At 39.8% G+C, this 11,465-nt stretch overlaps 1 pseudogene; it reads left to right on the top strand.

Annotated features, from left to right (window-relative positions):
• Window positions 1-8,447: 8,447 nt before the first annotated feature.
• On the top strand, window positions 8,448-9,205 carry LOC142461039 (enolase-phosphatase E1 pseudogene; annotated as a pseudogene).
• The last annotated feature ends 2,260 nt before the right edge of the window (window positions 9,206-11,465 follow it).

Genomic DNA, 11,465 nt, shown 5'->3' with positions numbered 1-11,465 from the left:
TAGCACTTTAAATGTAGAAGCTTGATATTAGTAGCATTTGAGGTACTTTCTGTCCATAAAACAATGAATATAACAAATCATCTAGATTAAATATAGTCCAAATAAAGTTATGCCTGTAATTATTTTTCCTTCTGCTTCAAATTAGACACACACACACACACACACATCTGTGCCAAAATGTTATGGATTCCAGAACACTCCATTGTGCTTATGCTGAACCTGAATACATAGACAAAAGGCAGTAATTTTCACATAACCAATGAATACTATGTGGTTTAAAATCAGGAAAGGGGTACTTTAGGGTTATATCCTTACTCTATTATAATTATTCAATCTGTGTGGCAAGCAAATCATCTGGAACGCTGGACAATAGGAGGAAGACTGCAGCATCAAGATCAGAAGAAGATTTATTCACAATCTTTGATATGTAGATGATGCACCTTGTTTGCTGACAGTGAAGCACTTGCTGATGAAGATCAAGGAATGCATCCCTCCTTATGGATTATAACGCAATATAAAGAAATATTGGTCATGTTGGAAAGGCTGACATTGACAAGTATTTCTTCTTGCTTGGATCCACAATCAATGCTAGTGGAAGTACCAATCAAGAAATCAAATGGCGCGTTACATTTGGCAACTCTAAAGAAGACCCCTTTCAAGTGCTGAAAAGCAAGAATGTAACCCTGACCCTATAATTGCCTCATATTGCATGTAAAATTTGGACAATGAATAAGGAAGAATGAAGAATTGATGTGTTTGTAGTATAGTGCTGGCAAAGAGTATTGAAAGTATCATGAACTGCCAAAAGAATAAACAATTTTGTATTGGAAGAAATACAGCCAGAATGCTCCTTAGAAGCAAGGATGGTAAGACTTTGTCTCATGTACTTTGTCAGAGACACCAGTCTCCCAAAAGACATCATGCTTGATAAAGTATAGGGTCAGGGAAAAGAGATAGATTTTCAAGTAGATGAATTGAAACAGTGGTTTCAACAAGGGGCTCAAACAACAATTGTGGGGGTGACACAGAACTGGGGAGTGTTCTTGTTTGGCTTGCTATGCATTCCAACTAACTAAATAGCAACCACAGAAACAAAGTTAAAGTGGTGTGTGCATGTGTGTGTGTACAGATAATATATACATAAACATACACATAAAATCTCCATTCTATTGTGTAAATGTGCTTTACACAATTGATGTATGTATGGTTGTGATAAGAGTTGCATGAGCCCCTAATAAAATGATTTTTAAAAATTCATTCTAGGTTCCATTTCATGTGTGTCCACGTTTATTTCAAGCCAACCATGTTTAAATATGTCTTACAAAGCATGACTGTAGAAATTCTCTCACTAACACACTTGTCTAAGCCCGCTGATTTAGTTAAATTCAAGGCAGGTGAACTGGTTAAATTCGAAGCAGAGAGGTCAACTCAGAAGGTTATGGTCACTGGTTTAGAAATTCCCAAGGCTATTCTTGATATATTTTCTCAAAGGATTTTGAATGCCTTACTGTGAAGTAGTTTTAAAAAAAAATTGAAAGCCGTGTTGTTGGAGAAAAGGAAGTTGAGGAGCTGATACCAAGGGCTCAAGTAGAAATAAAATGTTTTGAGAATGATGATGGCAACAGATATACAAATGTGCTTGACACAATGTGTGGATGGATGGATTATAATTAGAGTTGTACAAGCCCCCAACAAAATGATTTTTTAAAAGAAAGGAAAGTTGTTTCAAGAAAATTTTCCCAACATCACAGGAAGGCAACTGATCATTCTCCAAGGGTTACAATGGCTGCCCAACTACAAGGATTTCATAGGAATTCTAACTCCATCCACCATACAACCCTAATAGTGCTATTTCAGAATGGCTTTGGTTTGAAAAGTCAAAGAACATTTAGCTGGACCACGATTTGGCTGCTGAAAGGATGCCAAAGCTGCAGTTTTGACTTGGTATAAATCAGAAAGCCTAAAATTTTTCATAAAAGGTTTAGAAAATGTAAACATTGCCTTCAGAAGTATATAGACCTAGCAGAGGATAAATCAAAAATCAATAACTACACATTTTGATATTTACATTTAATACAGATTTCTATGAATTCCTGTCAATACTAATATATATATATATGCCTCTGTGTGTTACTGTTAGGTACATTGGAACTGATTTGGATTTGTAGTGACACTTTGTGTAAAACAACAAAACACTCCCAATCCTGCATCATTCTCACAATTCTTATGTGTGAGCCCATGTCAATCCATCTCGATGAAGGGCTTCCTCCCAGTTGTTGACCTTCCACTTCACCAAGCATGTGGTCCTTTTCCTGAGGTTGCTCTCCCTGACAGCATGTCCTAAGTGCACGAGAAGAACAGATGGGTCTGCTCTTTGGCAGTTCATTTAACGGCGACATTCACTGCTAACACCACCATTCAAACTCATCGTTCTTCTGCCATCTTCACTATTCGCTGTGCAGCTGTGAAGGGACTGAAAATGCAGTGGATTGGTCTAGGCACCCTTTAGTCTCCTAAATTATATCTTTGCTTCTTAGCACTTGAAAGGGGTCTTATGCTGCAAATTGTCCCATTTCAACATGTCATTTGATGTTTTTGATGGTTGTTTCCATGAGTGTTGATTTTGGGTCCAAGATAAATGAATTCTATCTAATGATTGATGTGTAGTTAGTTTGCCTATATTCTATTCTCAGCTCTGTATATCCTTATGTATACACTGAGTTTTTCAGCACATTTTTCATGCAGATTTTGTGGTAAGATTGGATGCCTCAACTGATATTCAGGCCAGTTTATACTCAAGTATATATGGTAATGTCTTAAATACCAAGCATTCTTTTGGAATATGTAGTTAGTTTCTGGTGTTAAATAAAATATAATTACTTCTAGTTATTTATATGAACACACTTTTTACATTACTCAGTATTTTTAATGAAAATATATTTAACCCATTCAAGGTTAAATATCTGCAGATTTTCACAATGTATCATCATTCCAATTTGCAAATCTAATTAGTGTCCAGGAAGAACTGCAATCATTTTCACATCTTCTGAGAGGGGCAGTGAGGATGCTAAGGAGCCGTAGTGGCACCAAAGTGAAGCTGTTGGCTGTTAACTGAGAGGCTGGCAGTCGGTGGAGGCAGATATGTTTATCTGCTTCCAGAAAGATTCCGGTCAACCTTATGAAGCTGTTTACTCATATAGACTCTCTTCAAGAACTGAAATTGATTTAAGGGAACCTAATAACAATACATCGGTTGAATTAAAACTGTATGCTTAGTGAATCATCTGAGACATTGGAATATATGAAGAAGAACTTGGCATCCGTGTTGTAGAACTATTTGTTCACAACCTGGGGTATGTAAATACCATAGCCTTGCTTGCTGAAAGTGAGGGGGACTTCAGTATGGTTTGGAACTCAATGTGAGAAAACAAAAATCCTCTCAACTAGACCAATAGACATTATCATGGTAAATGGAGAAAATATTGAATTTCTCAAGAATTTTTATCATACTTAGATCCATAATCAACGTTCCTGGAAGCAGCAGCTAAGAAATCAAATGACACATTGCCTTGGGGTAATCTACAAATATATTTTATGTATCCAACAGCAAGGATTTCACTTTGAAGACTAAGGTACACTTGACAAAGCCACAATGTTTTCATTCTCATCATATGTATGTGAAAGTTTGACAACAAATATGGAATATCATAGAAGAATTGGTGCATTTTGCAGTATGGTGTTGGTGAGCGTACCGGACTTGCAAAGGAATAAATAAGCATGTGTTGAAGGAAGGACAGCCAGAATGCTCCTAAGAAGCAAGGATGGTGAGGCTTTGTCTCATGTACTTTGAACATGGTGTCAGGAGAGACCAGTCACTGATAAAAGACATCATGATTGATAAAGTATAGGGTCAGTAAAAGGAGGATGTGATAGGTAGGTTTATTTTGCCAACCTGGTCAATGAACACATGTGGGATTAATTGAAGGGCAGAGAGATAAATGGCTCTGTGAGCTTCCCCTTTCTTGCCTCTTGCTCTTTGATCATCAGACTAGTGTGTGGCTGCTTAGCTTGTTCTCTGCCTCAATTTGCAAGCTACACTTCTTGTGAGCCACCTTACCCATGGGCTGTGTCGCTGTAATTTGAGGTTTCTTCAAGACCTGCTTGAGCTGGCGATTGTCGGACCCTAATATCTGACTGACTGTTGGTGACCTGCCTTGCTGTTTGCTGCCTGTGGCCGGATAGCCTGAATTGCTCTACAGAGGGGTCAGCTGTCTGCTTCCTTGACTTGCACCCGGTGGCACTGAAGACTTGAAGGACTGCCAGTGTATTAACTGTCTCGTAGAAGTGAGTTGCACTGAGCCATTTGTACTGCTCTATAATTAGCTGTTTATTTCTTATGTTATCTATCTATCTATCTATCTATCTATCTATCTATCTATCTATCTAAATAGATATAAAATCATAAGTGTCCTGGTTTTGTTTCTGTAGAGAGCCCTGCCTCACATAGAGGGCATCCTCAAGGAGATGGATCGGCACAGCGACTGTGACAATGGGCTCAAACGTAGTAGCAAGTGTATTTCCTTCTGTTGTATATATTGTCCCTATGAGTTGAAATCAACTGGAGGGCACCTAATAGCAATAACAATAGAGGGGTGTCACTCAATGGACAGACAAGGAACACTTATTCTATATTTTTCCAGCCTTGAGAAACTGCCTTGAAGAGCCCATGTCCAGGATTGATGGCGTCCTGGACCATTGACATCCTTTCTCTTTCACTGGGAATTTCCTTAATAAGTACTGCTGGTGGTGAGTTGAGTCCAGGCCTATTAAACATATGGCATCAGATTTTCTACCTGACTAGGATTTCTACCTATATTATCCAAACCTGTTTCTAATGGGGAGCTCATTCCAGCATCCCAAAAAGTACAGAGGATGTCAATGCTACCCAGAGAAGGGCGGTGTGCCACACTCCGAGTGCATTCCTCAGTTGATCCTTATGAGGAGAGAACTCCAAAGAGGTGCCTCTTCCCTAAAAAGAGCTTTCATGATGACTCTAAAATGTAACATTTCCCAGAGTTAGCATTTTAAATTTAATTTGCTTTCTTGATTGAGAAGAATAACGTACTGTCTTGTGGGCTGATGAGGAGTATTGTGTGGCTACACGGTGGAAACTCCACCTCAGGACTCTTAAATATAGCCCTAATGCTCAACTTTGGGAGACAGCTAAGAACACATCCTACTTCTGTAGATCCACCACAATAAATACTCTCATCTCATTGACAGCCACAGCAGTGGAATCAATTCCAACTCATAGTGACCTTGAAGGACAAAGTAGAACTGCTTTGTGGGGTTTCTGAAGCTATCAGTCTGTAAGGAAGCAGCATGTCTGGATTTAAAGTACCTACCTTTCCATTAGCAGCCCAATAATTAATTGACTACACCACCAGGTTTCCTTGCCTCTTGACTTTCAGCCAAACCCATTTGCATGAAGTCAATTTTAATTCCCTGTCAACCTTTATAGTGTTTCTGGGACTGTCAATCTATTGGAGCAGGCAGCCCTCTTTCTCTCTCCTGCATGGCAGGCGGTAGATTTGGACTGTCGAACACAAGGGCTCCTCTGCCTCCCACTTTCCAAAGCAAATTCACTGTCACAGAATCAATTCTGACTCATAGAGACCTTAGAGTGCAGGGTAAGACTGTGTCTGTGCGTTTCCAAGACTGTAACTCGTTACAGGAGTAGAAAGCTTCTTCTTATTCCTGTGGAACAGTTGGTGGTTTCGAACTACTGACTTTCCAGTTAGCAGTCCAATGTGTAACCATTAGGCCGCCAGGGCTTCCGCCTCTCACATTAGGTGATAGTCAAATTAAAAACCACAAGAACAATAAAAATAGTGAAGATACTAATAATAACAATTGCAACTGTTTATGTAGGATTTACTATGTGTCAAACCTGATTTTAGGGATTTATGTAATTGTATACATTTGATGAGGCATCTTGTCATTGAGTTGTTCTGAGTCACAGGGACTTTACATACAATCGAATGAAACAGCACCTAGGGCTGCACCACGCTCACAATTGTCCTTATGTTTAACCCATTATTGCAGCCACTGTGACAATAGATCTGGTCAAAGGCTTCCCCCCTTTTCACAGCCCCTCTATTTTACCAAGCACCATGCCCTTCTCAAGGGAGCCGTCTCTCCTGATATCATGTCCAAAGTACACGAAATTAAGTCTCACCATTTTTGCCTCTCATGAGCATCTTGGCTGTACTTCTTTCAACAGATCTGTTTGTTTTTATGGGAGCCGGTGTCACTTTTAATATTCTTTGCCAGCACCATAATTCACGTGCATCAGTTCTTTGTTGATCTTCTTTAGTCAGTGTTAATTTTCCTATGCACATGAGGTAACTAAAAATACCATGGCTTGAGTCAGGTCCGCCTGAGTCCTCGAAGTCATATCCTTGCTTTTCAACACATTAAAGATATCTTATGCAATAGACTTACCCAATGCAATGTTTCATTTGACCTCTGGACTGCTGCTTCAATGGTCATGGACTGTGGATCCAAGCAAGCTTCTATCATCTGCATATGGAAAGTGTTTAATAAGCCTTCTTCCACTCCTGACACCACATTCGTCCACAGATGAGTCAGCTTCTCTGATTATTTGCTCAGCAGACAGCTTGAATAAAGAACTTTGGTGAGAGCATGCAATCCTGAGACCCATCTTTCTGGGGTTAAACCATCAGATATTCCATTTCCTGTTCACACAACTCCCTCTTGGTCCAGGTCCAGGTGCCCATTCTTCACAAGATGGTCTATAGTTTGTTACGGTCCACTCAGTTGAATGCCTTTGAAATGTCGATAAAACACAAATAAAAATCTTCCTTGTAGTCCCTGCTTTCAGCCAAGAGCCATCTGACATCAAAAATGATATCCCCTTTTCCACGTCTTCCTTTACATCTGGCAGTTCCCTGTGAATGTACTGCTATTGAAAGATCTGCAGCAAAATGTTACTTGCACGTGACATTAGTGACATGACATTTCTCTGTGATTTGAGCCTTCGATTGGGTCACCTTGCTTTACAATGGGTACCAATATGGATCTTTTCCAGTCATTTGGCTGTCTTCCAGACAAGTGAGTATTGCCAGTGTTTAATCAGCTTGTTGAAACATTTCCATTGGCATTGCACCAATTCCTGGAGCCTTGTTTTTAGCTAAAGCTTTCTGTGCAGCCAGAGCTTCTTCCTTCAGGACCACTGGTTCTTCCTCATATGCTACCTCTTGAAATGATTGACTGTTAACTCGTTCTTTTTGCTCAGTGACAATGTATTCCTTCCATTTTTTTAATGCTTCCTGCATCATCCAATATTTTTCCCATGCACTCTTTCCCATTGCACTTCTAGGCTTGAATTTCTTCCGTAGGTCTTTCAGTTTAATATATACTGATTGCATCCTTTCTTTTTGGTTTTTAATTTTAAGTATTTGCATATTTCAGTAGAATATTTTCCTTTGTCCCCATAAGCTGCTCTTTGAAATTTTTGTTTAGCTCCTTGATTTAATAATGTCTTCCATTTAACTTAGCTGTTCTGCAATTAAGAGCAAGTTTCAGGCTCCCTTCTGACATTCACTTTGATCTTTTCTTTATTTCCTGTTTTTTAATGACTGTTTGCTTTCTTCATGTAAAGGTTCTTGATTTCATCCCACAGCTTATCATGTCATCTGTCATTAGTGTTCAGTGTGTCATCTGTCCTTGAGATATACTTAAGCTACTATTTAGCTTCTTACTGATTTCTTTACATTTTCTTTGACTTCACCCTGAACTTACATTCCACTGATGCCGGGTTGCTGTAGATGACCCTGCAGGTATGCGAAATACTCGTGACGCAGCTTCCGGCATCATAGCAACCATGAAACATCACATTATGACATATTGACAGGCAAGTGGTGGTGAGGAGTCCTTGCTCCTCGTTATACCCACTTTGAAAGTAAAGAAACCGAAGTCCTGAGAAATCACGTGATTTTTCTCACATCTAATAAATATTGCAATACTCTTAGACACATGATTTGTTGACATTTGTTTTATAATCCTTAAAGTTTGGCTATCTGTTTTGTTCATCTATGATAGAACAGTGGGAGGAACTAGAAAAGTAGATAGCTGCAGGAATGTATGTGAGAGACCAGAAACAGAAGTTATAGTACTCTCCCTGAGCCAGAAAATGGAAAAGGCAAGAAGTGTATGAATACATAATACAAAAATCTGTAGACGTTCTGCATTTTCAGTTGCTGTTCTTGCCTTTCCCTGCACCCTGAAGGCTGCATGCATCTGTGCACAGAGACATATGCGGGCTGTCCTGAGCCTAAAGTGGCTCCGGGGTTTGCAGCTAATGCTGCTACCTCCTCTCCTTCCCTGCCAGTAGGTCGATTCTAGCAGTGGCATCCAGGTGGGAAATGGGCATGCTTTCCATGTCCAGTCCAAGTCACTCTGACCTTGGTATATGTAAAAAGTATACCACAACCCTGATTGCTTTCATGATGAACACTTTATTTGTTTACATCAACAAACATGTTAAAGAGTATCTGAAGGCACACTGAGAAGAAGAGGAGCACCAGCAGTGTGTGGGTCTCTTGAGGAAATGGGCTCAAAAGGATTCACGATGGACTAAAGCTGCTCTGATTCCTTCCCCACCAAAAAATGGGGCGAGTGACCTGCCGCAGATGGTCTAGGCTGTGGTTGAGGACACATTCTGAAACAGCCCAGCCTTGAAGCAACTTCAGGGCCACACGTGGAGAGTGGATTCGCAGAGGAACATATGAAAGCAGAGTTCTCTGAACATGTGGTTCCAATAGTCAGCAAATAGAGAGAGACTGGAATGCAGGTGTACATGTATTCTTCTAGGAGTGTGGAGGCACAGAACCTGTTGTTCATTGAGAGTAATATTCTTGAGCATGTTGATGGTCGCTCTGACACTAAAATTAGACACAAGGTGGAGAGTGAATTATTTAAAGATAACAAACAGCACTGAGTGCTCAACCAACAACATCCTGTTTCAGACAGATGTTCCCGTAGAGGCCGGTGCTGCCAAGGAAGCGGAGAACACACCGTTCTGGTGATGAGGCTGTGTAATATGCGACTAACTCATGAGGGAAAGACTGACTACTGTCTCAGCAGATCAGTCAATGAACTCTACCTACCTGCCTCCATATAGAACATTTCTTTGAAGAGTTCATTCAAGTTAAAATCATATGGATGACTGGGCCCTGGTCCAGTGAATTGACTAAGTAAGATAGAGATACTGAAGGTGATTGATGGGTGGGAAAAGGAAACATTTCAGGTGAGATGAGCATCATGTTCAAGGTGAGAAGGAGAGAATGAAACATTGGATAATAAAGGTATCTCATTCTGAATAGAGGGGGAGAGTGAAGGAGAAATGGTGGGGGGAAAGAGGCTGCCTGGAAAAGTAAAAGTCAAAATATGGTTTACAATGTTAGGGAGTTTTACCTCAGGACAGTGTGATAAAATCACTGAAGAGTTTTAAGCATAGAATGATGGAATTTAAATTACATTTTCTAAAGAGTTTTGAATCATTTTATTGGGTGCTCATACATCATTTATCACAATCCATACACCCATCCATTGTGTCCAGCACACTTGTACATTTGTTGCCATCATCTTTGCAAAACACTTTCTTTCTACTTTAGCCTTTGGTATTAGCTGTTCATTTTCGCTACCTCCCGCACCCTCCCTTCTTCATGAACCCTTGATATTTTATAAATTGTTATTATTTTATCATGTCCTACACTGACCACTGTCTCCCTTCAACCACTTTTATGTTGTCCGTCCTCCTGGGAGGGGGTTATACGTAGATCATTGTGATTGGCTCCCCCTTTCTCCCCCTGCCTTCTCCTTACCCTCCTAGTATCACCACTCCCATTGTTGGTCCTGAGGGGTTTATCTGTCCTGGATTCCCTGTGTTTCCAGTTCTTAGCTGTACCAGTGTACATCCTCTGGTCCAGCCAGATTTGTAGGGTAGAATTGGGGTCATGATAGTGGGGGGTGGGGGAGGAGGAGAGGGTAGAAAGGCTTCTAGGCAGAGAGTTATGGGCTTTGGATTATAATTTCTAAAAATCACTTTCCATCATTTGTCATGGTCCACATAGTTGAATGCCTTTGCATAGTCAACAAAATCTCAAGAAGAAAACTTCCTGTAATTATCTGCTGTCCGCCAGGATCCACCTGATGTCAGCAAAGCTATTCCTTGTTCCATGTTCTTTTCGGAATTCATCCTCGCAGTTCCCTCTCCATGTACACTGCAACTGTTGTGGAATGACCTTCAGAAAAATGTTACTTGTATGGTATGTTAGTATTTTTCTATCTTGTCTATCAGTTTATTGTCTTACCGTTGCGATTTTTGTGTTTCTGTCGCTGAAACCTATGTCGCTGGTATTTTCAGATTTTGAAAGCTTCCATTTTGGGGTCCGCTTTGGGGCTTCCACCACTTCTCTTTTACATAATATATGTCTGAGCATTCTATAATTTCACCGAACTATCTGATTTCTACCCAAGATAGATTATAAAGCATTGTGAGTATAATAATCTTTATCTGGCTGGGTCTTATTCACTGTACATCTGTCTGGTTAGTTGCTTGACTCCAAATAATCAATAAATAGTTATTAAATAAACTATATTAACACAAAATGAAAATATTGCAATAAAATCTTAATAAAATGTTATGGAGACTATCAAAATAAAGAGTTGAGATTTGTATATGACCCAGTGGAGAAAAGGCGAGCCTTGGAGAACATCCCGTTCCCTTGGTGATATGACTATGCAAATCATTGACTAGTAATCATGCAGCTACTAACAGAAAGAGTGGCCGTTCAAACCCACAAAGAAGTGCTTTAGAAGAAGGGACTGGTGATTGGGTTTTGAAATGATAGCCTAAAAAAACATATGGAGCATAGTTATACTGACAATTTGAGTAAGAATCAACTCAGAAAACTGTTTTGTTTAATGTTGTGGTGTGTGTGTTGCTGCAATGCTGAAAGTTGTGTTACTGGTAAATACTGGCAAGTGACTCAAAGTGAACAGATTTTAGCAGAGCTTCCAGACTAGGAACAGACTACAAAAAAAAAAGAAAGAAAAAAAAGGAATGATCTGTCCATTACAGAGGGATTGTCCAGTGCAAACATGAATAGCATCAAAACATTGACAGATACGGAAAATCTCATGGATATCAGCAACAGGACATTATTAAATAGAATGCAAGAGATGAGCCCTTCAAAACTGATAGCACCCAAACTATGACTGAGGAAGAGCTGCCTTCTCAAAGAAGAGTCAACTGCAAGTAGTGGTTGGAGTAGTGCCAACCGTGGGAATAATGTCTGCAGGACCTTCATTTGCTGATAGGCCATAACTCAAAAGAGGAAGAAAGATCCAAGTATCAATTAATAATTGGAATTTGGAAT

Source organism: Tenrec ecaudatus, chromosome 11 (genome assembly GCF_050624435.1).
Source record: "Tenrec ecaudatus isolate mTenEca1 chromosome 11, mTenEca1.hap1, whole genome shotgun sequence".
Classification (NCBI taxonomy): Eukaryota; Metazoa; Chordata; class Mammalia; order Afrosoricida; family Tenrecidae; genus Tenrec; species Tenrec ecaudatus.
Note: the sequence above shows the minus strand (reverse complement) of the source record. Positions and strands in the feature narration are given on the sequence as shown.